This window comes from Chelonia mydas, chromosome 3 (genome assembly GCF_015237465.2).
Source record: "Chelonia mydas isolate rCheMyd1 chromosome 3, rCheMyd1.pri.v2, whole genome shotgun sequence".
NCBI classification, from domain to species: domain Eukaryota; kingdom Metazoa; phylum Chordata; order Testudines; family Cheloniidae; genus Chelonia; species Chelonia mydas.
Genome location: NC_057851.1, coordinates 81,555,805 through 81,583,528, shown reverse-complemented (window position 1 = coordinate 81,583,528; position 27,724 = coordinate 81,555,805). Strand labels below are relative to the sequence as shown.

Below are 27,724 nucleotides of genomic sequence, written 5' to 3'. Positions count from 1 at the left end.
TCCCCAAAATGACTTGACAAATTGGAGAATTGGTCTGAAACCTGCAAAATAAAATTCAAGAACGAGAAGTGCAAAGTACTGCACCTAGGAAGAAAAATCAAAAACACAACTACAAAATGGGGAATAACTGGCTAGGCAGTAGCACTGATGAAAAGGATCTTGGGGTTATAGTGGATCACAAATTGAATATGACCCAACAGTGTGATGCAGTTATGAAAAAGGCTAATGTCTTTCTGGGGTGTATTAACAGGAGTGTCATATGTAAAACATGGGGGGTGATTGTCCCACTCTGCTTGGTGCTGGTGAGGCCTCAGCTGGAGTACTGTGTCCACACTTTAAGACAAATATGGATAAATTGGAGAGAATCTAGAGGAGAGCAACAAAAATGATAAATGGTTTAGAAAACCCGACCATGAGGAGAGGTTAGAAAAATGGGCACATTTAGTCTTGAAAAAAGATGACTGAGGGGGAGACCTGATAACAATCTTCGTATATATTAAGGGTTGTTATAAGGAGAGTGGTGATCGATTGTTCTCTATGTCCACAGAAGATTGGACAAGAATTAATTGGCTTAATCTGTAGCACAGGAGATTTAGGTAAAGTATTAAGGAAATTTTTCCAGATATACTGACAGTTAAGTTTTGTAATAAGCTACCAAAGGAGGTTATGGAATTACCATCAGATTAGACAAACACTTGTCAGGGGCTCATGGCTCAGTGCCAGGGGATGGAATACATTATCTGTTGAGGTCACTTCCATCCCTACATTTCTATGATTAAGGAAAAATATTGTTGTTTTGTAAAGTATGTGTAATTTTTAAAATGTAATTATAATATAACTACTTTGAATTACTACTTTGTAGTATAATTAAAGGCAGAGGAATAAATAGCATTAAAGATAATAAGCAATGAAGATTTTTTTGCACTCTCAAATATTTTTTCTATATTTATTTTAAATGAATGAATACTTCACAAGGTTTAGAACCCTACAGGAGTCTTTCTGAAAAGGCTGTTTTTTCCCTGGAGCCATAGCAAAGTTAAAGGGCTGTCAAGTGAACCAATGTGACGCTAGTTTGAACTGCCAGTATTGTAAGTGCTTTTTAACCACTAGGACACTAACATTTTCCAGACTGCCAGCCCAATGAATGCTAAAGAAGGCATATATATATATATATATGTATATATATATATTCATATCTCAAAAGGATAAAGGGCTTTCAGCTCCATCACGACCATTGAACCTAAGGTACATTTTAATTTAATTGAAATATTAAATGCTTTTGAAAGTGTATCTGTTTTTTCCACTTTTCTAATTTGGCCTTTGGTTGCACAGTAATATGACAGACAGTAATGAGGCTGATGATTTCTATCCAGTCTTGTTGTGGCTTTTAAAAAGTAAAATGTTTGCTATCTGTACTCCTTTTTCTCCCTTTTTGAGGAGGATTCCAGACAACCAGTCTGATTCTACCAGGAAGCAAGGAGGCAAAGACTAGGGAAAGGCCAAGGATATGTAAAGCAAACTTCACTTCCCTTACCTTAGACCTTTCAGTGTGCTTTGCTTTCTCTCCTGGCAGTATAGAGCCTCAGCTCTTAAATGCAGCTCTTTTACCTCTAGTACAGTGGTCACCAACCCTTAGATCGCGATCGACTGATCGATCCTGGGGACTCTCCCAGTCGATCATGATCTCTGGCCGAGGTGGCACAGTGGGGCTGCCTACCACTAAGGCAGGCTCCCTGCCTGCCGCAGCCCCATGCTGCTCCTGGAAGCAGCCAGCACACCTCTGTGGCCCCGGAGGGCTGGGGGCAGGGCAGGGGTCTCCCCACGCTGCTCCTGCCTGCAGCACCGCCCCCGCAGCTCCCATTGGCCAGGAACGGGGAACTGTGGCCAATGGGAGCTTTGGGGGTGGTGCCTACAGAGAGGGGCAGTGCAAAGAGCCATGTGCCCCCGCTCCCCCTGGGGTCCACAGGGGTGTGTTGGGCCCCTCTGGAAGTGGCATGGGGCCGCGGCAGGCAGGGAGCCTGTCTTAGCCTCGCTGCGTCACTGACAGAGGTAAGTGCCTCCCAGTGGGAGGCCGCCCCTCCCAGAGCCAGCACCCCATTCCCCCTCCTGAACCTCAAGCCCCTACCCCTTGACCCCCCTCCCAGAGGCAGTAGCACCCCATAACCCCTCCTGCACCCCAACCCCCTGCCCCAGCTCTGACCACCCTCTTAGAGCCAGCACCCCATACGCCCTCCTGCATCCCAGCCTCAGCCCTGACCTCCACTCCAGAGCCAGCACCTCACACCCCCTCCTCATCCCACCTCACACCCCAACCCCCTGCCCCAGGCTCAGCCCAGATCCCCCTTCCACACTGCGAACCCCTCATCCCAGAGCCCACACCCCCTGCCAACCCCCTGCCCCAGCCCAGTGAAAGTGAATGAGAGTGGGGGAGAGCAAGGGACAGAGAGAGGGGGGATGGAGTGGGCGGGGCTTTGGGGATAGGGCGGTGCCTCAGGGAAGGGGCAAGGTAGATCCTGGGTTGCCCTTACATTCAAAAAGTGAACTTGGGCATAAAAAGTTTGGAGACCATTGCTCTAGCTCTTCCTCAAGGAGATTAGAAGAGAAGAGCAAGGACAACTTCAAGAAAAGGGAGAGGAAGAAGAGAGATAAGAACAGGAAGGACCCAACTAAGAAGGCCAAACAGAGTACTGTCTGCTGATCTTAGACTGTGCATGTTCCCAGTGCCAAAAAGAAGCTTGAAGAGCGTCCACCAGACATTCCTATCCTGATTATGCAGGCCCATGTGGCAGGTAGACTATCAGAGAGAACCCTTCAGGTGATCCTTCAAGCTGCTATTCTTCAGAAGGAACATGGCTTTGCTTTTCAGACTCCTTATTCTCTCTACCTGCATGGATTTGATCCCAGCCTACTGGTCTCTGGTGGGTTGAATTCAAGTGTTGTTTTTGAGTTCAGTGCTGCTTCTACTTCAGATTCCATTCAGTCATTACAGCCTAGCTCTGGTGGCCCCTTCAGGTGCTTCTGCTCTCTCTTGTTTCCCAGTGCCAATTGTAATACTCCTGCTTGGAGCCCTTTTTCTTCCCTCTCTTCATCCCCTCCTTGGTAGTTGGATGCAGGTCTTTGTTGTCCCACAACACAATGGCTCAACCCCTATATAGGGTTTCCCTTTTTGCTGTCTGTTGGATAGTTGATGTGTGGACTGCCAGCCTATGTATCCTTTTTTTTTCCTAGTGAAAACCTCCCAGGATAAAAGCCTTCTCCTCAGGATAAACAATAGGACCCCCCCCTTAAGAAATCCAAAGAAAAGCATATCATGGACCCTTCATGTGCCAAGGACCCAGTGAACTGGGGGCAATGGTTGTCTCCCACATTTCCTGTCTTCTACAATTCCTCTATCTTGACCCTAACTGGCAGGTCTGTACTGAAGATGGCTCTCTGTAGCAGTAAGTGCTGATGCTAGCCTGCGGCACAACATACATACTGTGAGATCCTGTCTGCTTTCAGTTGTGTTTCAGCAACCATGAATACAATGCTCTGGTCTGGGTCTTTCCTTGGGGATTAAAACATGAGTGTATGATGCAGTTCAGCAATCATTTCGCAAAGCTGGACATGTTAGCTGCCTCTAGCTCCTCAGATGCTCATACTCTGTTTCTCCCTTCCCTGCAATTGACTTTGTGTCTTCCCTCACCAGCTGTGGATGTAGGAGCCAGGATTCCAGGACTTTCTGGTGAATAGAAATTTCTGTTTGTTTCTCAGTCACTGGATGCCCACTCCCCTAATCAGTGGTGGGCTGTCCCTCTGATTTTCTGCTCTGACCCAGGTTCACTCTGTCTGTTGGTTCAATTAGAGCTTCTCGTTGTCTCTTGGTCACTGGTAGGGGGTTCATCTTCTTTCCTTCGACCTTTAGTGGCAGCCAGCAGCTCAGATTTTCTGCCTTGGACAGGAGTTCAGGTCTCTGTTGGTTAATGAAGAGCTTTTGTATTCCTTTCAGGCCACTGGGTGAGGTTAATCACTCCCCGTCTCCATCTCACTGGCATGTTTCCCACAAATTTTCTTTTGTGCCTTTCTTTTCTACACTCCCTACTCTTTGTGCAGAAGGCTCTCTGGAGTGCTCTTATAGTTGATCTTCCACAGCACTCCCCATTTAGCTACCAAGACTGTAAGTCTCCGTAATTGTGCCATCATGAAGATTTCTCAAGATTCTTTAACACCCACTCTGGTACCTTTTCAAAGTCTTTCCAGCTACCCTCAGTGGAGGGAACTCTCTTGGTGTATTAGTTTGCCTGCAGATCCTATGCCAAGGTTCCTTGATTATGATTTTGGACCATAGATCCCTTGGTTTGGGTGCCTTCAGCTGACACTGGGGGAAGGAATTTGGTTATATATTGCCCCTGCTGCCTTTGATTCCATGGATACTATGCAAGTTCCAAGTGGACAGGGCAGTTTCCATCCTTTTTACTCTCAGATGGGCTCAGATGCCCTGACCTTCAAGCTCCTTGACCCTCCTATGGAACATATATGGGCCTCTCAGGCTGTCCTGATATTCTTCTCCAGAGGCCAGTTCTCTTCCTCAGTCCAATCCCACTAAGCCCCCTGGTCTGGAAGATGAGCAAAGCAGTTACAGAAGAAGGCTTCTCCCCTGAGGCTATAAATGCATTGTGTAAGTAGTTACAGTCCCTCAACCAAGAAGCTTAATGAAGATTATGTATGACCTTTTCTGTTGGGGGTGCATTAAGCGGTATCACATTCACCAGTTGTTCACTACAACAAGTCTTTGAGATAAATTTAGCCATATTCAGTTCCTGCCTTTGAATTCAGGTTTTATCCATCACTGCATTCTGAAGTTTGATGGCTCAAAGTTTTTCAAGTCCTTAAAGAGACCAGTATTCAGAACATCATCCTTCAGTAGTACTTGCCTTCTATTATTCAATCTGTGAGTACATGCACGAAAACTCTCCCTGCATCTGTTGATGGTGAAAGTTGCTCTTTTAGTCATTATAACCCCAGTTCAGTATGTTGAAGGTGTAAACTCTCTAGTTATTGAAACCCTGTTTTTACTATGTTTCCCTAACAAATTGGTTTTACAGGTGCCTTTGGAGTTCCTTCCTATATGGCTTATTCCTGGGGGACTTCTGCATCAAAAAAATTTAAAAATTCTGCACCAAAAAATTAAAACTTCGGCACACAATATTTTAAAATTCTGCTTATTTTATTTGTCAAAATAACACAATATAATCACACCAGTTTCAATTATTTTGGTAATTTATTTTAAAATACCTGTCAGCAAGTATGTCTGTAACAGTACAGACAAAAAAAAATTAACGTAATATTTTTTTTTTGAAAAATAGATTCCTTACTAGGCATATTAATACAGAACTTTGAGTAATTCATTTAAGCTACAATACAGAAAAATATTTTCTGCACCCCTCAGAAGCAGTGCAAAGGCCTGGGGGAGTTGGGGTAACAGAAGAGATGAGGGAGAGGGAAGGAGCCTGGGCATGAACTTGGAGGGGTTTTGGATGTGGGTGGGAGACTTACGGAACAGATTTTGGGGCGGGGAGAGAGGAGGGATTGTTAGGGAGTTGGGAAGCCTCCCCCATGCAGACCCTGGCTGACCCCAAGCCTCTCCTATTCAGTCAGGTACATCTGCCCCATCCCCATGTGTCCCTGCTCCCCCCTTTCCCCATGTGGCCCTGCAGCACCCCTCCCATTCAACCCCTGGCTCAGCGCTGTCACCCCACTAGCTCCTGAGCCCGTGCCCCAGTCTGTTCCCCCAACTAGCCTTTCTGAACCCTAGTCTGTGTCCTCCTCCCCTCCCCCCCCAGCAGCCCTGTGTGCCCCACTCTGTCTGTCCTAACCTGGCTCCGGCAGACATGGTGCTCTGATGAACGCAGCCAGCTGCTGGCTGTTCTGGTGCCACAGCAGCTCCTGGTGGGTGAAGGACAGAACTGCAGCACTTCTCTGGCAGAATGTATTTTCTGTGGGGGAAAAAAATTCTGCACTGAGTATGAATTCTGCATGTGCGCAGTGGCACAGAATTTCCCCAGGAGCAATGGCTTTATACTTCCATGTAAAGGAACCCATGGTCCTGTTGACTGTCTACCCATATTTTTCTTCCGCTCTTGAGGGCAGACTACATGTTCTGGATGCTGAGAGAGACATTGCAGAGACAAGAAACTCTATTATGAAATTCAAGATTTCAGTACTTTAAATGAAACTGATGTGTATTGTGGTTTTGGTTAGATAATTTATGTATAGTTTTGTTCTGAGTTCATATAGATATTACAAAGGAAGCAAAGAGACATAAAGCTAAATAAAGATAAGATACAAGATGTGTATGATGACATTATAACACGAGAGCAAATCTGTTGTCCTGTTGGTTTTAATAAAGCATTTTTATTGAAAAAATTGGAAGTAAGAAGAGAGAAAAACAGCACCAATTGAGAAATTAGGATGATATGTATGTAATTCTCTGCTTGGGACTATTCTCAAAAGAAACTGAAACAGGGCTAGAGCCCTGTTTGCTCTAGCACATCAGTCACTGCAGTGATGTTAGTAATGCTAATGGCAAGCAGCAAACAAAACAAAAAGCCCAGGATAAATTTGTGCAGCATATTATCACAAGTTTTCAGTACACAAAATCCTGCCATGAACCAGACCACATGTCAGCTTATGTCTCTAGCAGGCGGTTCTCCTGTCACATAAAAATCCAGAAATTATTATAATGATATTTCCAAAAATAATTTGGCTGATGTCCCAGCAGTTGTAGGAGCAATGGGTAGCAAACTATAGATCTTTCTTTATCTTTCTCACATATTGTCATCGGAAAGGTAATGTCCATGATACATGTTGTGGTATAACAGTAAGCCACTGAACAGCTAGTGGAGGCTTTTTGGTGATCCACTTCTGCTTTTTCTGTATGTACATAGAGAACACCATTGCCCACTGAATCTCTGTGGACAAATGTGCGATAACACCTATTTTGTGTCTTTTTCATATCTTCTATTTAAAGGAAGACTGTGTAACCCATTTAGTTCTCAAAATATTTTCCTTAAAGAAAGGTAAATGCCATCCTGCATCTGTGTAAAATAAAATTAGAAAAAACAATTATTATTTTACTTTGGATCCTTAGCAGCTTATGCAATGTGCAGCTAAGATGGTTACATTAGCCTGACAGGCTTCATTGGCTAGTGAGCCTTAAGTAAATGACTGGGAACCAGGAACTCTTGAGTTCAAATCCCAGCTCTTCCATTAACTCACTCTGGAGCTGTGGGAAAGCTAGTGTTGTGGCATCTATTTCCTCATCTGTAAATACATACTTTTCTATCTCACAGTGTATTGTGGGGCTCCATTTGTTAATGTTTTTCATAAATTTACTATATGTTAGTAGTCTGAATATACTTGTGCATGGGCACATTTTCATTGCATGACCATAAGGGAGGCTTTGACTATGTTAGCCAATTTGGGTTCCATAAGACTAGAGGTGGCTCCACCAGTGGAATGTGCTAGTGTAGTTCCCATTCAAAGAGTAGCTCCTGCTGATGTGGTGTTATGTAGTGAAAGATCCTGCTGCTGGTGCTGCCTCCTTCCGCTTCGTCATGGCTTTTTCATGAAGTCTTTCTCTGTTGATCTTCATAGACTGTGCACCTATTTCTTTTTACCTTTATATCATGTGTGTTTGAATACAACCGTAAGCTGGGGTAAGCTCCTGGAGGCAGGACCTTGTTTAAGTATTCTCATAAAACATTGTAGGAAAGCCGGGTTTAAATATTAATATTAGTCCCAGTGATATTGCTTACTGGATTTTTGAAAGTATTTTGGCTTTCCATTTTGGGGAATTATGAGGATATGAACTGACCCAGAAGACAGACCAGCTTAGGAGGTACTCCCCTGAGACCTTGTGTACAGTGCTGTTCAAGTCAAAGATCTTTACGTTTTCTCTTAATTATGATGTTAAGCAGACAACCTTATAGTTAGCATATTATGATCTATGCAGTTTACTCTGGTCCTTGTGTCTCAGTACAAGTACTGTATCCTACAGTTGCACAGGTGATCCCTGGAAGAATGATATTTTGTAGAAATCTGCTTGGGAACTGTAGGGTGAGTTTCCACTTGATTGTAGGCCTCAAGTCAGTGAGGTATTGGGGAAATAGGTTTAGTTTGCATTGAGATGGACCATGGTTCTTTGCATATAATTTGAATGAATTAGCTGATCAATTAAAGAGATGCCTTGGTTTTGATATCTTTGAGTCTAAGCATCAACCTTCTGTGTTTTTTCCCTCCACTATGGAAGTCTGTAAAACAGATCTTATTTATGAGCCCACTGGGCTATTTGGGGCCTTTATGCTCTGAAAACTTGGTTTTGATGATACTAGTCCCTTGGGCCCTCATTTAACATCTTTAGTGTTTAGCAAGTGTTTTAACTTTTAAATAAACTTTTTTAGCTGGCCTTTTCTTCTGTCAGATTGAGTTGGAGAACTAATAAGTTTTAGTGTGTTTGTCTTTTGTGTTGGGTAAAAATTACCCTTATTTACATTTTTTTAGGGACGTTGATTTCGTTAATCTAGAATTAGTTCCTAGATACAAGAGGCTTACCTGAATTGGCTCTCACACTTTAAGAACTTATCTTTAGATTTTGGGGTGCTTGTTTTATTTTATCATTTGGAACCACACAATTTCTTTGGGTTGTTTTCTTGTGATTCAACCTAGTTCACGGATTACAGAAATGGTTTCCTCATGGGCATATACAATAATGTATAGGATGAGAGGAAAAGCATTATAAGTTGAAGTTATTTACCAGTGTTCTATTTGCCATAGTTGTCATCTTCCCCCTTAAAAATTCCCAGTCCCCTGTGTGGTTCATTTGGGTGGCTGGTTTTAATTGATTAGCTTGGAAAATTTCTTGGCATCAGGAAGAAATGGAAGTGGGAGGGCAAAAATATCTATATGTCTACTCTGAGTGACAATCCTTTCTCCCTGGTTTATGGAGATGTATCACTCTGTGTGTGTATGTATAATGGGGGAAGATGTAACTGCAACATACAGAATTGCCAGTAAGTAATGTTTCTTTTTCTGCCTATTTCTTGCGCTCTCTCTCGCTCGCTCTTTTTCTTGTCTTCTGTAACTTGGTAAAAGAATCTATCATTTGGCAGCTCTTCTTACTACCTTAGCAACAGTAGCTCTCCGGACACCAGCAGCTGTTGTTTCAGCTTCCTAAGCACTCTTCTCTGTATTTCTTGCTTTCTGATTGCATCTATACAAGAAAATTGCATATCCACTTTCCAGCAATGGTGCAGCTGCACTGACATTACCAGTGGTGCAAGGTTACCGGAGACCAGGCTCAGGCATTTTCAGCATGCATGAAACACAGCTGCTATTACTTGTGTAGCTGCACCATTGTTAGAAAGTGTGTATCCAATTTTCCTATGTAGATGCAACCTCTGTGTTTCTTTCACAACTGCCAGTCAGGCTTACCTTTCTTTTAACTGAGCTGCTCTTTGTATACAGTGACCATATGCCACATGAGAAATCCAGCTCTCTACTTCCATTCTTCTCTCATCTCCCCATCTGATGGAGAGATCCCTTTGCCACTTCAATAGGAATTTAAAAAGTCCAAAAGGTAGCACTTTAGGTAAGTTCTGCCCCAAGATCGGTTAGACAGGTGATCCACTATGGTAGCTAAAGTAACACCATCGGGTCAAAACTCAAATTTGTAATGTTTTTAACATTACATTTTTACTGTTAACACCTCAGATACCTGAAAATGAACTCTGCTTTAAAATCAAGTTTATCTATTAATTTTTAAACTTTTCATATGCTGACTAATGCTAATATTTATGGAAAGAACTTTTAAACATCCTGGCACTTGTTGAACATGTGTTGTAGCAAAATTACATCATTGTACACACTGCTTTACACTGGGTGCCTAGATGTGCTGTGTTTTCAGAGAAGTGAATATAAGTGTTTAGGTGTATTACAGTATTTTTTTGTGCTGAATGCTGTAATTAAAAAGGCAAAAAGTTTCCATTGTAACTTCCTGTTTTCATACATTCATAGCTTTGAAATATTAACTTCTGAGGTAGAAGCCTTCAGTGTTTCTGCCCACTGGTGAGTTTTTGTTGGAAATTTGAGCAAAATCCTTTAAGGTGAAAAAATTCTTTTTGCATTTAAGAAGTTTGTTTTCACTATGATCACTGTGATCACTATTGTTTTCACTATGATATGTTTTCACAATATGGTTTATTGTACCATATTGATTCTGAGCTATATTATTAAGGTTTTTAAGTGGTCTCTACTTAGCCCCTGGTTATATGCCCACAATTAATGGGAACATTTCAGCACCTATCTGTTTTGATTACAGAGCGTGACATCTAAATTTTGTTACTTTTGCATGCAGTTAATTGTAACGGCAAAATTGTGGATTCAAAATTGGAGTCTGGTCCATAATGTCTAACACACTTCGTTCAGTCTTCAAGGTTAATGGTGACCAGATACTCAGCTAAGATTAACAACAAGGGGGAAGGAACGCAAGCTAAAATAGGGAAAGAATAGGTTAAAGAATGTTCAGGTATGTTAGATGTATTCAAGTTGGCAAGGCCTGATGAAGTTCATCCTAAATTACTTAAGGGTGCTAGCTGAAGCAATCCTGGAGCCATTAGCAATTATTTCAGGAACTCATGGAGTACTGGTGAGGACCTAGAGGACTGGAGAAGGGCAAACATAGTACCTGTCTTTAAAAAGGGGAGCAACGAGGACCTGGGGAATTATAGAACAATCAGCCTAACTTGGATACCTGGAAAAATACTGGAACAAATTATTAAGCATTTGTAAGCACCTAGAGGATAAGAGGGTGATAAGTAATAGCAGCATGGATTTGTCAAGAACAAATCATGCCAAACCAGCCTAGTTTCCTTCTTTGACAGGATTATTGGCCTAGTGGATGGGGAGAAGCTATAGACTAAGGCTTCTGTCACAGTCCCACGTGGCATTATCATAAGCAAAACTAGGGAAATGTGGTCTAGATGAAATTAAAGAGGAGCCATAACTGGTTGAAAGATGATAGTTATCAATGGTTTGCTGTCAAACTCAAAAGATGTATTTAGTGGGGTCCCACTAGGTTGACCAGGTATCCCAATTTTATAGGGACGGTCTTGATATTCGGGGCTTTCTCTGATATAGGTGCCTATTATCCCCCACCCCCGTCCTGATTTTGCACAAATGCTATCTGCCCACCCAAGGTCCTGCAGGATTCTGTCTGGGTCTGGTACCATTCAATATTTTTATTAACGACTTGGATAATGGAGTGTTGAGTATGCTTATGAAATTTGAAGAGGATGCCAAGCTGAGTGGGACAGCTATAAACACTTTGAAGGGCAGACTTAGAATTCAAAATGACCATGACAAATTAGAGAATTGGTCTGAAATCAACAAGATGAAATCCAAGGAAGACAAGAGCAAAGTTCTGCACTTAGGAAGGAAAAATCAAATGCACAACTACAAAACGGGGATTAACTAGCTAGGCAGTACTACTAATGAAAAAGGTTCTGGGGTTTATAGTGGATCACAAATTAATCCAACAATGTGATGTAGTTGTGAAAAAGGCTACCATCATTCTGGGGCAGATTAAGAGGGGTGTCATATGCAAGACACTGGAGATAACTGGCCCGTTCTACTCAGCACTGGTGAGAATGCTCGACTACTGTGTCCAGTTTGGGGCATCACACTTCAGAAAGGAAGTGGGCAATTTGGAGAGAGTCTAGAGGAGAGTAACAAAAATAATAAATGGTTTAGAAAACCTGACCTATGAAAAAAGGTTAAAAAATAATTAGGCATGTTTAGTCTTGAAAAAAGAAGATTGAGGGGGAAGCTGATAAGTCTTCAAATAAGTTAAAGGCTTTTAAAAAGAGGATGGTGATCAGTTGTTCTCTGTGCCCACTGAAGGTAGGACAAGAATTAATTGGCTTAATCTGCAGCAAGGGAGATTTAGATTAGACATTAGGAAGAAGTTTCTAACTATATGGGTAGTTAAATCCTGGAATAGGCTTCCAAGGGAGGTTGTGGAATCCTGTCATTAGAGATTTTTAAGAACAGGTTGGACAAACACCTGTCAGGGATGGTCTAGGTTTAGGTCCTGCCTCAATGTGGGGGCTGGACTTGATGACCTCTTGTGGTCCTTTCCTGCCCTACATTTCTATGATTCTGTGTTGCCATAGAGATTATGCTGTACAACCTATAAAACATCTGCACTAATTTACTCTTGTTTGATCATCACTTTAGATTACTCTGTATATTTTAAGATTTATTATAATTTCTTCCAGGTTTTAATATAATCATTGTTTCCTTTCTTTCCATCCACTGTATTACCATTTTTGAAAGTAACAAATGTAATTAGTAATCCTGTGACAGAGTGCTTCTAATTCAATAAATTAGACATTAACACACAAAGCTTCAGGGATTAAGGTGAAACACCTATATGCTTCCCCTTTATCTTAGATGTTAAATAAAAAAATAGGTTGAATGAAATCAGGACGCAGAGCTACATAAGCCCGTTGCCAGTCTTAGTTCCTAATAGGTTTGTCAGGAGATGCTTTTCATAGATTTCAGATTTTTTAAAATGTCAGAGAAACTGAAAATATGTACTATTTTAAAAGCTCATTTTAAAAGCTCCACAGGATGAGGCTGTACTGCAGCTTGAGAGAATCTATTTAGCAGAAACCTCACTTGAGACCTTTTTTAAAAAAACTGTAACATTTCTGTAGCCAGTTTTCTTGGAATTGTATAATATTAGGATACAGGAAGTGCCACATTGAATCACACCAGCAGTCCCTCTAATACAGTATCATATTTCTGATGCTATTCAATATCAGATGTTTCAGAGGACGATGCAAGAAACCCCATATTGGACAATTATAGAAAAACCTGTCAACCTTTCTAATCTTTGGTTATTTTATGGTCTGAAGCATGACAGATTATATCCTTTATATGCAAAACTCAACTCAACCTTAATTTTGGAGTTCCAACCAGCAGATCCATAATTTAATCCTATCCAATGTGATTATGCATATTCTTGCTATCCATATAATGTCTAGTCCTTGTTAGCAGCTCATTTCTTTCTTAAGTTTCTTCAGAATTTTTGGATGAATACCATTCAGTCCTGGTGAGTTCTTTTTCTTTAATTCCTCAGTCTGTTCTAGCACCACCTCTTCTGACAAACTGCACTCTGACACTGCCACATCTTTATTACTTGAAAAGAATAGATATCTTCTCACCATCCTTTGTGGTGATGTCTGATGCAAAGAAATCGTTTAGCTTCTAAGCAATTTCCTTACTTCCTTAATTGTTCCCTGGTAGTCCAGCAGACCCACTAATTCTACCCCAGGGTGGCTTCTTGCTTCTGATATCATTAAATAATATTTTATTTCTTCGTAGTCTTTGGTTAATTGCTCTTTTAAAATATCTTTTAGGACTTCTAATTTCTATGTTAGATTTTATGTGCCATAATTTGTTTCTTTCTGTAGGGTTTACTTGTGCTGGATTTCTATTACGATGGATATATATATTTTGTTTAATTAACCTTTTGTACCTTGCTATGTAACTCTATTATTTTTTCCTTCCCTTCCTGGTTCCCTTTGTATTTATAGGTCTGTATTCCTTCTGAGACTGCTGTTTAAGTAGACTCCATGCTGAATCTAAGGATTTTAAGATGATAAGAACTAAGGAACTGATCCAAACGCCCATGGGAATCTTTTCAGTGACTTCAAAGGATTTTGGATCAAGCCCTTAGACCCTTTTGGGAACTGAGATAGAGAAGAAGAAAAAAAAAGCCCCAAAATAAGCAGAACCCAATAACTAGCAGTCTGGAGCTGCTCTTTCTACAGAAGCTGAATGCATATTTCCCCTCAGGATTTCAAGTGATCCTGGTGAACAGATGTTGTCCAAAATCATCACTTCTAATAATGAATCTGTTCATTACAGAATTTTTAGTGCATGGCAGGAGGGTCCACATAACTACTTAATGCACAGCAGGCTAGTGCAGGGTAGATTCACTCTCCAGCTTGTCACGCACTAAGTCTCCGTACAGGCAAGCCGTGAGACTCTCAGTGCTAGAATGAGTTTGGTGGAAAGCATCTTTTTGTTTCTAAAATTGTCCCTTGAAGGGATGGGGATCCTAAAGTGAGGATATTTTTAATAAAAATAAAAATCACAAATAAGGAGAACTGACAGCCCATAGGTGTTCAGCACCAAAAATGTTGAATTTTTACCAAATGCTAGCTTGAATCATTTGGTTTAGTGAGTCCCCCAGAACCAGTAAGATGGAAAATTGTGGTTATTACTCCTTAAGAAAATAAGAGGAGAGCCACTAATGGAAATTGTGTTAATAATGTACCCCTTATTGACTTAACAACTTTTGACTCATTTTGAGAAAGATGATTTTGAAATCCTGAAAGTAACGTTGCCAGCTGGAAATCTAGTCCGTTTCAAAAAATGAATTAAAAGCAGCCTCAGGTACTACTCCTGCTATTGAGTAGTCCAGCAAAATTTTGTTTTACAGTTACACATTCCTATCTAAAAAAAAACAAAACTCCCTTATAGCTGTGTAAAACACCCACATGAAAAGGAGAAACCCACTGACTGATTATGCAGGGGAAATAGTGATATTGACTAAACCCAAAGTCCTATCAAATTACACAAAGAAAAGAACATTAGAATATTTTGTCTAATCTTTGTTTTAGGAATCACATGTAATTTGTAACAATATTAGGTAACACCTACATTAAAAACAAGATCTGTTCTCAATTTAGGGAATTATGTCTGATAAAAATAATTACCTTTCTGGAACTACAACAGAAGTTGATACATTTTTGGACCAGAACCAGTATACAATTGAGACTGTGGAGCAAGTAAAAGGCTGGGTGGAGAACTCTGAGACATAAGACTTTGTTGAGGAAAGCATATAATAGCTTTAGAGCCTCTCTCCCCCACATGGCTGGATCTCTGCAAGAATAAGTGTTTGAACAATTTTTCTTCTGTACCTTTTTCTGAGAGTTGAAACTTTATTTGTTGATAAGTTCATAAGTGCATATAATGTGGCAAGTTGTATTTAGCAGTTGTTTTTGGCCTGCATAGTGAGGGGTTCCTTCCCAAACTGGTTTGCTAAGCTGCCACCCTCCACTTCTTCAGACCAATTTCTAGTGATTTGGCCACAAAGAGACATTTTTTATTTTTACATATTTAGGAAAGCTACTGACAAAAAAATGTCAACGGTACAATGCATGTGCCTTTGCTGACTAACTTTGTAATTGCTATGGCCTTTCCTTTGTCCTTACATCTACACTTCACTGCTTTGTTGTCTCTCTCATTTGTGAAATTAGATTTGTAAGCAATTGGAGGGAGCGGCAATTTATGCATACTGTAAAGTGTGTAAAATAGTTTTGGGCACTGTAAGATAGTAAGTTGAAAATGAATACATATAGCCACTATTTGACCTGTCCACACTAAAGGTTGAGACAGCTTGCCAATGGTTTGTGCTTTAGAGCAGGAACAACAGTACTTTAACTACACTAAGCCCTGGGTCTCCTGAGTTTAAAACCATGCCGCAACTGAAAAATGTCCTATCTACAGATAATGTCTACAGTAGAATTTCATCAAGATGATATGCCAAAACTTCTAACTTTACTGGACCTGTGGATTTTGCTGACTTGCACCTGGTATGGTACCATTCTGAAGAGTAGTTTTGTCTTGAGAAGTTAATAATATAATTACTGAGCACTGAGCTGAATATTTTGGCTATTTGTTATTTTTTTATGAAGCCTTCATATATTAGGAACTTCCTGGATGTCCCTCTTTAGTTTTTTCCCATCTGTAGCAGATAGAAGCAACCTTCTTGCTGGTCTGGAATATCTCCTAGTCAACTTTGAGGACTGAGTTCTGGGAATATTTTATTCATTTTAGAATTTTAATTTTTTTTACACTTTTTCAGTCAGGACAGCTCTTCAAAGGGAACAGTGCCTCAGCAGCTTTTAGGCAGTTCCCATTAACCAATCTACGGAGGGCTCAAAGCAATAAAGAATCTGGCTTTCTAATGGCTGCAAATCACTTGTCCCTGTTATTGTGCCTTGCATGTTTGGTCTGCTAGTAGGAGGTCCTGACCTGCTAATGTGGCTGGAGGACTGGCTACAAATCTCCATTATTGTGCTCAGCAGCACACTTGATCTGCAGCTTTCAGCCCCATGTATTCTGCTATCCCACAGGAACCCCTAGTTGATGGAGAATGAAATAAGTGAGCTAGGATGCTGTACTGGTCCATTGAATTCTGTCATCTGAAGCAAACCACATAAGGAGGTCAGATGCTTTTCAGTAGTGGGTTCAGCATCTTCTGTTTTCTCATGGCCAAAACGGCTTATGAGTCCATGGGAGTGAGATCTGCTGTGACACTATATTGGTCTCTTGTAGGCCACAGTGGCAGGGTCACTTTGTTCCTCTTGTGTAGAGGAACATTTTATAGCTAGTCAAGTGAAGCTCAAGGTTTCTCATATTCCACCCTGATTGACAGTCTATTCTGGTAAAGGTGGCAATATCCAGCAGCACTGTTGTCTTCCTTATCGTTTCTTGTTCTGTGTCCTTCCCCCACCATTTCTTTCATAGCTTTAGAGCATCGAAGAAAATGTTCAAGGAGTGAGCATGAATAATTGTGGTTGCACTACATTGGTTCTCTTCTCATTGATACTCGAAACTCATGTCAAAGTCACTAGTCCTCACTCCTTTAAAATGACCTTCTGTTTCAAGGATTTGTACCCTGTTACCTATAATCCAGCAAGGTTCTTCAAAGGGTGTACAAAAGTAGACCAGTGGTCTCCACCTAGTGGCACTGTAAAAGAGTTCAGTATGTGCTCCCAACTGCTGTGGAATGGGGCAGGACTTTGTCTACACTCAGCCATAGCCCCATTGAGGCATTGTCAATATTGGTAGTGCCATGGCTTCCCAACATCTTGTATTCAAGCACTGGGATTTTGGCTGCACCAATAAAAGAGCATCTGTAACCTCACTTGAAGAGTTCAACACCTTGTCTAGCACGAAGGATGTACATAAATTAATGATTAAGAATAGGGATATGCTGGATTTGAAAAAAAAACAAAAAAAACCCAAAAACCTGCATGCTCAAGATGTAAGAAAGCACTTGGTGCCAATAGGTGTTGCATCCTGATTATTATTCACAGAATATTCAGCTATACTTTGTCAACTTTTATATGTAGGGCCCTAGCAAATTCACGGTCCATTTTGGTCAATTTCACAGTCAGGGGATTTTAAAAATCATAAATTTCATGATTTCAGCTATTTAAATCTGAAATTTCATGGTGTTGTAATTGTAGGGGTCCTGACCCAAAAAGGAGTATTGGGGGGGGGGGGAGTAGAAGTAACAATGGCATGCTATGGTACAGTATTGCCACCCTTATTTCTGTGCTGCTGCCTGCAGAGCTGGGCCCTCAGTCAGCAGCCGCCACACTCTGGCTATCCAGCTCTGAAGGCAGTGCACAGTTAAGGGTGACCTTATCGTGACGACCCGCCCTCCCCCCAAATAACCTTGTGATCCCCCCTGCAACTCCATTTGGGGTCAGGATCCCCAATTTGAGAAACACTGGTCTCCCCCGTGAAATCTGCATAGTATGGTGTAATAGCACACAAAAGACCAGATTTCACAGTCAGTGATGCATTTTTTATGGCCATGAATTTGGTAGGGCCCTATTCTTCTTCAAGTGATTGCTCATGTCCATTCCAATAGGTGTGTGTGAACGTGCTGCATGCATGATCGTCGGAAGTTTTTACCCTAGCGGTACCCGTCGGGTCAGCTGAGGAGCCGCCTGGAGTGGTGCCTTTGTGGTGGTATATATAGGTCCCTGCCGCCTGCTCAGTTCCTTCTTACCACCATTTCAGAGTAACAGCCCTGTTAGTCTGTATTCGCAAAAAGAAAAGGAGTACTTGTGGCACCTTAGAGACTAACCAATTTATTTGAGCATAAGCTTTCGTGAATGCATCCGATGAAGTGAGCTGTAGCTCACGAAAGCTTATGCTCAAATAAATTGGTTAGTCTCTAAGGTGCCACAAGTACTCCTTTTCTTCTTACCACCATTGACGGTCATTGGAGCAACTGGTCTCTTGCTTTAGCAAGTGCTTCCTTGTGGTTTCCCCTGTATTTAGTTGTTATCCTTCACTATCTTAGTCAGTTAGTCAGTTTGTTAGTACATTTAAGTTGGGGGGTTCCCCCTCCCGATATCTTTCCCCATCGCTGGGGCATGCCGCGGCCCCACGGGTTCAAGCTGTGTAATAGGTGTGGTAAGCCTATGCCCAGAGGGGATCCACACGCCGCTTGTTTGAAGTGCCTGGGAGAGGGTCATTTGCAAGACAAATGTACCATCTGCAGAGGCTTCAAGCCCAGAACTGAGAGAGAGAGAGACTACCGCCTCAAGCTCCTCTTAATGGAGTCCGCTCTCCAGCCCCAACCCGCTCAAGAGCTGGCACCGGCAACCTCGGTGCACAGCGCACCAGCCTCAGTGCGGGACATCTGGGCACCGAGGCAGGACTCACATAAGGAGCATTAGCACCGTTCCCCTGAAGTGAAGGCTGGCTCATCGGTGTGGCATCGATCACAATCCCCGGTGCCCCATAAGAAGAAGAAGGCAGAAGGGGGCTGCTCCCCCACCAAGAAGAGCGGACAGGACTTCAGAGTGGTGCATCCCACTTTGGGACACCAGAACGCTGATCCGTCAATCCCAGCACTGTCGACTCCAGCCTCGAAGTGGAGGTCCATCGAGTCTGGTGTCGGTGGACTCTCCATTCTGGTAAATGTTGGAGGAGGACCTGGACCTCCCCTCCACACCAGACACTTTTGAGGCTGTGCGGGACTTAATTGCCATGACAGCACCGTCCCCAGCCTCCTCTTCCCGTGCATCAGAACATGCTATGACCTGGCTAAGATCCCAGCCCCAGTGTTGATGGCACACTCCACAAGAGCGCAGGCCTCTTCCGCTGCGTTCCTCTCACAAGTCCCCATTCAGGACATATGCAATGCAGCAACATGGTCTTCCATCCACACCTTCACGTCGCACTATGCCATCACTCAACAGGCGAGGGGCAGTGCGGCCTTTGGCAGGGCAGTACTGCAATCAGCAACTCGGTGAACTCCGACCCCACCTCCATCGAAACTGCTTGGGAGTCACCTATTGGAATGGACATGAGCAATCACTTGAAGAAGACAAGCCAGTTACCTACCTTTTGTAACTGTTGTTCTTCAAAATGTGTTGCTCATGTCCATTCCAAATCCCGCCCCCCTCCCCTCTGTCGGAGTATTCCAGCAAGAAGGAACTGAGCAGGCGGCGGGTCGGCAGGGACCTATATACACCACCACAAAGGCGCCCCTCCAGGGGGCTCCACAGCCGACTCGACGGGTACCGCTAGGGTAAAAACTTCCAACAATCGTGCATGCGGCAACACATCTCGAAGAACAACAGTTACGAAAGGCAGATAACCATCTTTTTATATGAATGAAATAAATAGCAGAATTCAGAATTGATAATTCAGAATAACAACACAGTTGATTCTCTTTTTCCATTATTTACTTATTCCATTTTAAAATATTATAAGCTTGACCCAAAGTGACACCTGTGATTAGACTTAGCATTGTGTGGAGGAGTCACACAGAAGACAGAGCTGCAACACAAATTAAGGTTTGAATTTACACTATGTAGCTTATTTCTCTCAGATTTGTGTGACCAAGATTAACTTTTAGTTCAGACCTGATTCAGAATGTGATTGGTGAGCATAATAAAATTAATGGTGACATTCCCATGCCTAAGTTCAGAATGGGTTTTCTTCTTTCCTGGTTTACTGAAGTGAAAGCTATATTGACCCCACCTTTGGAGGTTTACAAGCCTATGAAAGAATCATGGAAAGTTTCTTAAGAACTTGATTTAAGTAACTCATAAAAAGTACCCTGCTTCTTTTTACAGAAGAAAGCACACTAGAAATTTTTAAAAGGCTTCATCAACTGCAAAAACCATGGATTTTTTCATGTGTAATATGTGATGAAAGCAATTACCATGTAACTTGAAGATCAGAGTATATTGCCATTTTCAGAGGTACTCAAATTACTGCTAAACCACTCATTATCTATAATCAAGATGCACTTGAAAATCACAAATGTTTTTTTCCTAATCTGTGCCTCAAATCTCCTTTACATTTTTAGTGACTAAATGGCAACCAATCACAAGAACAGAGATCATCCTTTTTGCTTGCATATTTGTTAAAATCCAGGAAATAACTATTATTATTTTAGCATAGCCATGGAGACATTACCTCCAAATTCTGTTCATCTCCCAAACAATTTCCTGTAAAAAACTACCCAGATGCTAACAAAAGACAATGATTTATGTGACTTATACACAAATAAAGTTATGTTATGAGGTGATATCACTGGAACAAAACACTGCATGGGATAATTGTCTCACACTGCTATATAAATTATATGAAGAAACGATGCAACTGACTGAAAATAGACATTAGGCAAAAACTTTTCAAAGTGGGAGACATTTTTGTGCAATAATGCTCTGTTCCAAGTGAAGTAGGATTAACATAACCCAACATGACCCTGCCCTTTCTTAATAAATAGCCCCAATACTAATCACAATGCATGGTTTGCAGTAAAATCCACTACTTCACTATATTGACAGTCACTTTGGGGAGCTGTGATGGCCTGTGTTATACAGAAGTTCAGGCTAGATGATCACAGTGGCCTTATCTGAATTTATAACCCCTGGAAGTACTGGTTTTGGTACTTACATAAAGGATGACGTAACTGAATAGCCCAGTGGTTTAGAAGTAAGCCAGGTAGTTAAAATAAACCCCTAGGCCCTCTAAATAACCGTGTACATTGAGATATACAAACCTGTCCAAATCAGTTCAGCCTAAATGATTTTTTTATATTAGTGGTCAGCAGTAGCTAAAGGAAAGGTAAACAGTGTTTCTTTTACGAATTTCTATGCTGTCTTGCAGATATATGTAACTACTATAAAATGAGCTTTAAAAGATTGCTGTTGCAGTCTATTTAAAGCATTCCTGGATTTGCAAAAAGAACAGGAGGACTTGTGGCACCTTAGAGACTAACAAATTTATTTGAGCATAAGCTTTCGTGAGCTACAGCTCACTTCATCGGATGCTCACGAAAGCTTATGCTCAGATAAATTTGTTAGTCTCTAAGGTGCCACAAGTACTCCTTTTCTTTTTGCGAATACAGACTAACACGGCTGCTACTCTGATTCCTGGATTTGTAACTGTTGTTTTTAAATGTAAAGAGCTGCAGAGTTTGCTGAATGATTTGTACCTTTTGTAGTGTGTGAGTGGCTTCTTGTCCCCCTGATCTGCCTTTTCAAAACAAAAATATTATCCTAGTTTGGACTCACGATAAAGAATATTTGGTGCTAATTCTCTGTCACTCTGCTTTAGTGCCTAGGATTCCATGTATCTCATAGGTTTTCTTTCTGAGCCACAGATAGAGTTTGAGATACCTACTTTGTCTCTGCAAACAAATGTCAGTCAGCTTTTCATATCTTCCTTAACTCTTCTGATATGAGACTTATAAACAGCAACGATATGGAGGTCTTTTACATGCTCAACTCATGTGAAAGTGTCTGTTACGTATAAAACCACATTGATAAATCATGATGGTATTGAAAACATTATTAGTGTCTGTCATGTTCTCACATTTGCCTGAGTGGTTAGGATATTGGTTTAAAACTTTAAAAGCTAAACACACAATAATACTGTCACACGTCTTGACGTCTTATCATTTTTTTCTGTGTTTCTTACAATTAAAAAGTTAACATTAAATTTTTTGACTAACTTTATAATACCAAGGAACCTCAAAGCTGTGCAGGGCTGCACAAAAATCACCCTGCTGCTGTGGGCCACTGCATGCTGGAGTATAAAGGCCCAGCTAACCCCAAGCCCACTCAGTCCCTTCTTAGCACCCATAATGGTCATTGGAATTGCTTAGCTTGCATTAGCAAGTGCTCTCAGTGTGCTCATTGTAAATTTATTGTAGTTTTCTGGTTTTATTGTTGATTAGTATTGAGTTAATAGTGTAGATCGAATTAGTTTCTTTTTTGGTCCCCATTTTTGGGGTTTCCATTTCTGGGTACCCACGGATGCCTGGGTCACCTGGCTTCAAACCCTGCATCTCTTGCGCTAGGCTGATGCCTGTGAGTAACTCTCACTCAAGCTCCTTGAAGTGTTTTGGGGAAGCTCACATTCAAGATTGTTGCCAAATTTGCAAATTCCATGTCTCGCTCTATGCCTAAAACAGAGAAGCCAGCCTAAAGATTTTGCTTATGGTGGAGGCCCTGAGACCTCCATCAGAGCCCAGCCATTCAGACTCAGCACTGAGTACTTCGACATAAGTTAGGAATGTGCCTGGCACCATTTTCCCTCCCCAGTGCCTAAGAAGTGGCCTAAGACCTCTAAACAAACCACCGAGAGAGGAAGGTCACCAGCACCACCGAGAGAGAAAAGTCATTGTCTAAGCATGGGGATAAGTAGAGTGCAACTGAAACCCAAGCACTCCTCTTCATTGGTAGCACAGAAACTTATACCATTGACCCTTGCACCCAGGAAAGTACTGTCAAGTCTGAGGCCTGAGGGGGCATCTTCTACATCTGTAGTACCTCAGCATTCTGGGACCTTCTCGGTACGGACCACACTGGAGATTTTTGTGGCAGCGAGAGATGTTTTGAGCCTATCAGTACCAGTATCCCTGGGAGTGCAGGAGACTGCGCTCTTGGTACCAGCAGACAAAGGGACACCAGTATCATTGGTGCAGCACTCAGTTCTGCAACAAACTCCATTGCCTTAGAGTGGGGACAGTCCCCCCACCCCCACCCCTTGGTCAGTAGAGGGATTCATTCACTTCTGAATCGAAGATTGGCTCCTATTTTTTCCATCCATCGGAGCTGGTCTCATTACTCTCCACTGAGATGCCTGGGGTGCCTTGGGATCCTCCAGCTGGAATAGGATCAGGTATGTGGCCGGGCAGTCATGGGGGCGCACTACTGGTCCGGCAGTGGTCTTTTTGGAACCTCGGGGGACACCCCTTGGTTTCTAGGTCATACACCAGGTGTTCCTGCTCTGTGTCCTTGAAAAGGTGTGGGGAATCTACTCACCAGGTGCTGCCTGTTCCTGAGCCTGGCACCAGGCCCAGATCCAAGCAGCAAGAGGCAGTTCAGGAGGATCCTGCTGGACAGCTAGTGGAGGAGGTGCAGCCTCAGCTTGTGCTGGCTTCTTCATTCTCCTCTTTGGATGAGGCAATTTCCTTGGGAGGCATCTCACCTCATCCTGATGATTATAAAACTCACCAACAGCTATGGAAAAAGGTAAGTTTGGGGATCCAGGTAGAGGAGGTTAAAAAGTCCTCAGACCACTTTACTGATATTTTGGCCACCACAGGGCCTTCACAGGTGTCCTTATCTATTAAAGAGGCAATTATGAAGCCCATTAATCTTTCTGGAAGATCCATTCATCCCTTCCTCCCACTTCAAAAAGGGCTGAATGTAAATATTATGTACCCTCCCAAGGGGTTGAATATCTATACTTTCATCCCCACCCCCAGGCTCTCTGGTGGTGCCAGCAGCCAATGAATGGGAACGACAGGGACAACAGGCAGCAATTCCCAAATCAAACGATGCAAAAGAACTTAGATTTATTTGGTAGAAAAGTTTATTCTATTTATCCTGCAAATCAGAATTGCCAACCAACTAACTCTTTGGGACGTTGTGATTGTAATGTTCGGGACTCCATGTTAAAGTTTAGGGACATGTTGCTGGAGGGTGCTAGACAGGAGTTCTCTTTAGTTGATGAGGGGAAGTCTGTAGCAAGAACTTCACTACAGGCTGCACTGGACGCGCCAGACTCTGCTGCTAGGACTATTGCTTCTGTGGTTTCCATCTGCACATGTTTGTAAACTACCTTTATAAACCTTTGTAAACTACCGGGAGATGCCCGGTTCCATCTCCCCATGTTTGTAAACTACCTTTCCCACTTCCTCAATGTTTGGTCCTAGATTACACATTTCGGAGAACAACAGTTACGGAAGGTTAGTAACCATTTGTTCACCACTAGGAACCCAGTTCTTTGCCTGCAGGATATGAATAACTCCTAGTCACTACAATGGAGTTACTCAACACCTACAGTTTAAGAATAAAGATTTAGCAATGATTACAGTTCTGTAGGAATCAAATAAATTAGCAAATTCTCTTTTTGCTGAATAGGTTCTTTTGTAGAGTAATATCTGATACCCTAGATAAGCTGGGTCTCCCAGGATCACGATTGGGATTACAACATCACCAATGGTTATTTTGCAGTCTGGAAAGACAGTCCCTGCTTGCAGCTTTCTGAAAAGACCTGTGTTCCTAAAGATGTCTGCGTCATGCACCTTTCCTGACCATCCCACGCTGATGTTGGTAAAACGGCCCCTGTGATCCACCAGCACTTGCAACACCATTGAGAAGTACCCCTTTTGGTTTATGTACTCTTTGGCAAGATGGTCTGGTGCCAAGATAGGGATATGCATTCTGTCTATCTCCCCACTGCAGTTAGGGAACCCCATCATGGCAAAATCATCCACTATGTCCTGCACATTGCCCAGAGTCACTACCCTCCTTAGCAGAAGTCTTTTGATGGCCCTGCAAACTTGAATCACGACAGATCCCATGGTAGATTTACCCACTCCAAATTGATGCTCCACTGACCGGTAGCAGTGTGGCATTGCAAGCGTCCACAGAGCTATCGCAACTTGCTTCTCAACTGTCAGAGCAGCTCTCATTTTAGTAATGCCGTGCTTCATGGCTGGGGAAAGCTCTTCACACAGTTCCCGGATAGTGGCCTTACACAATCGAAAGTTCTGCAGCCAGTGCTCATCATCCCATAGCTGCATAACGATGCAGTCCCACCAGTCAGCGCTTGATTCCTGGGCCCAGAAATGGCACTCAACCGTGTCAAGGTGATGCATGACTGTCTCCAGCAACTGCGAATTGCTCCACTCTGTGTCTTCCAGCAGGGCTGCTTGAGTGGCACTACATTGTTCCATGCGGCAACTCCTGTATTGGCTGTGTAAATATTGCAGGATAAGGCACGAGGTGTTTTTAATGCTCACAACAACAGTGTACAACTGAGCAGAGTCTATGCTATGGTGTCCGTGCGGGTAACCCAGGCTTATGAAAAAAGGTGCGAAAAAGACTTGGTTTGTTTGCCATTGATTTCAGAGTGCATCATGGGAGGCTAATGCCATGTTCCCATAACCACCCGTGCCAGTGTTTTGGTCCCATAAGGCATTGCAAGCCCAAACCAAAATTCCACTCGGCTTTGTGCACTGTGGGATAGCTACCCACAGTGCAGTGCTCCACGTGTCAATGCAAGCCCTGCTAGTGAGGATGCACTCTGCTGACACAATGAGCATAGTGTGGACATGCAAGATCGACTTGCTTAAATTGGAGGCTCTATGTCGATTTACATGAAGTCGACTTAACTTTGTAGTGTAGACACAGCCTTACATGAGAAACTAGAGAAATATAGCCCAGATGAACTATACTATACTATACTATACTATACTATAAAATGAGTGGACAACTGGTTGGAAAAGTGTACTCCAAGAGTAGTTATCAGTGGTTCACAGTCAAGCTGGAAGGGTATATTGAGTGTGGTCCCACAGGGATCTGTTTGTAGTCAGGTCCTATTCAATATCTTCATAAATGATTTTGATAATAGCATAGAGAGTACACTTTTATAAAGTTTGCAGATGATACCAAACTGGGAAGAGTTGCAATCGCTTTGGAGCACAGCCTTAGAATTCAAAATGATCTTGACAAACTGGAGAAATGGTCTGAAGTAAATAGGATGAAATTCCCTAGGGACAAATGTGAAGTACAACACTTAGGAAGGAATAATCGATTGCACAAATAACAAAATGGGAAATGACTGCCTAGGAGGAGTACTGAAGACAAAGATCTGGGAGTTAAAGTGGATCACAAATTAAATATGAGTCAACAATGTAATACTATTGTAAAAAAGCAAACATCATTCTGGAATGTATTAGCAGGAATGTTGTAAGCAAGATAAGAGAAGTAATTCTTCCACTCTACTCAGGACTGATAAGGCCTCAACTGGAGTATTATGTCCAGTTCTGGGTGCAACACTTTGAGAAACATGGACAAATTAAAGAAAGTCCAAAGGAGAGCAACAAAAATGATTATGGGTCTAGAAAACATGATCTACAAGGAAAGATTGAAAAACTTGGTTTGTTTAGTTTGGAGAAGAGCAGATTGAGGGGGACAGAACAGTCTTCAAATACATAAAAGGTTGTTATAAAAAGGAGGGAGATAAATTGTTCTCCTTAACCACTGTGGATAGGACAAGAAGTAAGGGGTTTAAATTGCTGCAAGGGAGATCTAGGTTAGATATGATGAAAAACTTCCTAATTGTCAGGGTAGTTAAGCACTGGAACAAATACCTGGGAAGGTTGTGGAATCTCTGTCATTAAAGATTTATAAGAATAGAGTAGATAAACACCTCTCACAAATGGTCTAGATAATACTTACTTGTGCCTCAGTGCGGGGGACTGGATTGGATGACCTATCGCAGGGGTGGCCAACCTGAGCCTGAGAAGGAGACAGAATTTACCAATGTACATTGCCAAAGAGTCACAGTAATACATCATCAGCCCCTCCCCGCACCAACTCCAGCACCTTCTGCCCGCCGGCAATCCGGCCGATCAGCACCTTCCCCTCCCTCCCCGTGCCTCCTGCCCGCTGCAATCAGCTGTTTCGTAGTGTACAGGAGGCTCTGGGATGGAGGAGGGAGGAGCAAGGGTGCAGCAGGCTCAAGGGAGGGGGCAGGAAAAGGCGGGGGCCTTTGGGTAAGGGGTGGAGTGGGGGCAGGGCCTGGGGTTGAGCAGTGGAAAGTTGGTACCTGTAGCTCCAGCCCCGGAGTCAGCACCTATATAAGGAGTCGCATATTAACTTCTGAAGAGCTGCATGTGGCTCCAGAGCCACAGGTTGGCCACCCCTGACCTATCGAGGTTCCTTTCAGTCCTACATTTCGGTGATTCTACAAAGATCATGTAATTAGAAGCCTATATGACACACTTGTGAAGGCATCTTAAAAGAACAAACTTTTCACATGAAATACATGCACACAAGACCAGGTTGCGGTCTTCAGAAAACGTGGCCCCAAGTCTGGTGTATTTGTAGTAGTATTGGCAGACTCTGCCCAGGACAGGCTTAAGATGTAAAAGGCGTTGCAGGTTAGGATGGAGGAGGAGGAGCAGAACTACATGGAGAATTTTGTACTGTATCTTTCTACATGATACCTGGCTATAGGTTGTGTTATTAGGGAAAGGTCCATTGGCTACTGAAGTCTATGGAAGGACTCAGTGCGTGTTGGTCAGTTTCTACAATATTGAGCACTCAAAGGAAGAAAGTAATTATTTTTTAATTGTATCTATGAATAATCTGATTCAAATTATACTGAAACTAAATACCTGGGTTTCTGTTTATGAAAACCTGTCAGATTATATAACTGACAAGTTTACTTTAGTATTTTTTAATTACACTTGAAAAGATTACTTAATCCAGTTGTAGGGCTACATCCTCAGATAGTATACATCATCCTAGCTGAGCACAGATGTCAC

The 27,724-nt window shown here is 42.3% G+C and overlaps 1 protein-coding gene across 9 annotated transcripts in view; it reads left to right on the top strand.

Annotated features, from left to right (window-relative positions):
* Positions 1-27,724, top strand: part of WASF1 (WASP family member 1) — a 177,757-nt gene that overhangs the window by 116,371 nt on the left and 33,662 nt on the right. The window lies entirely within an intron of this gene.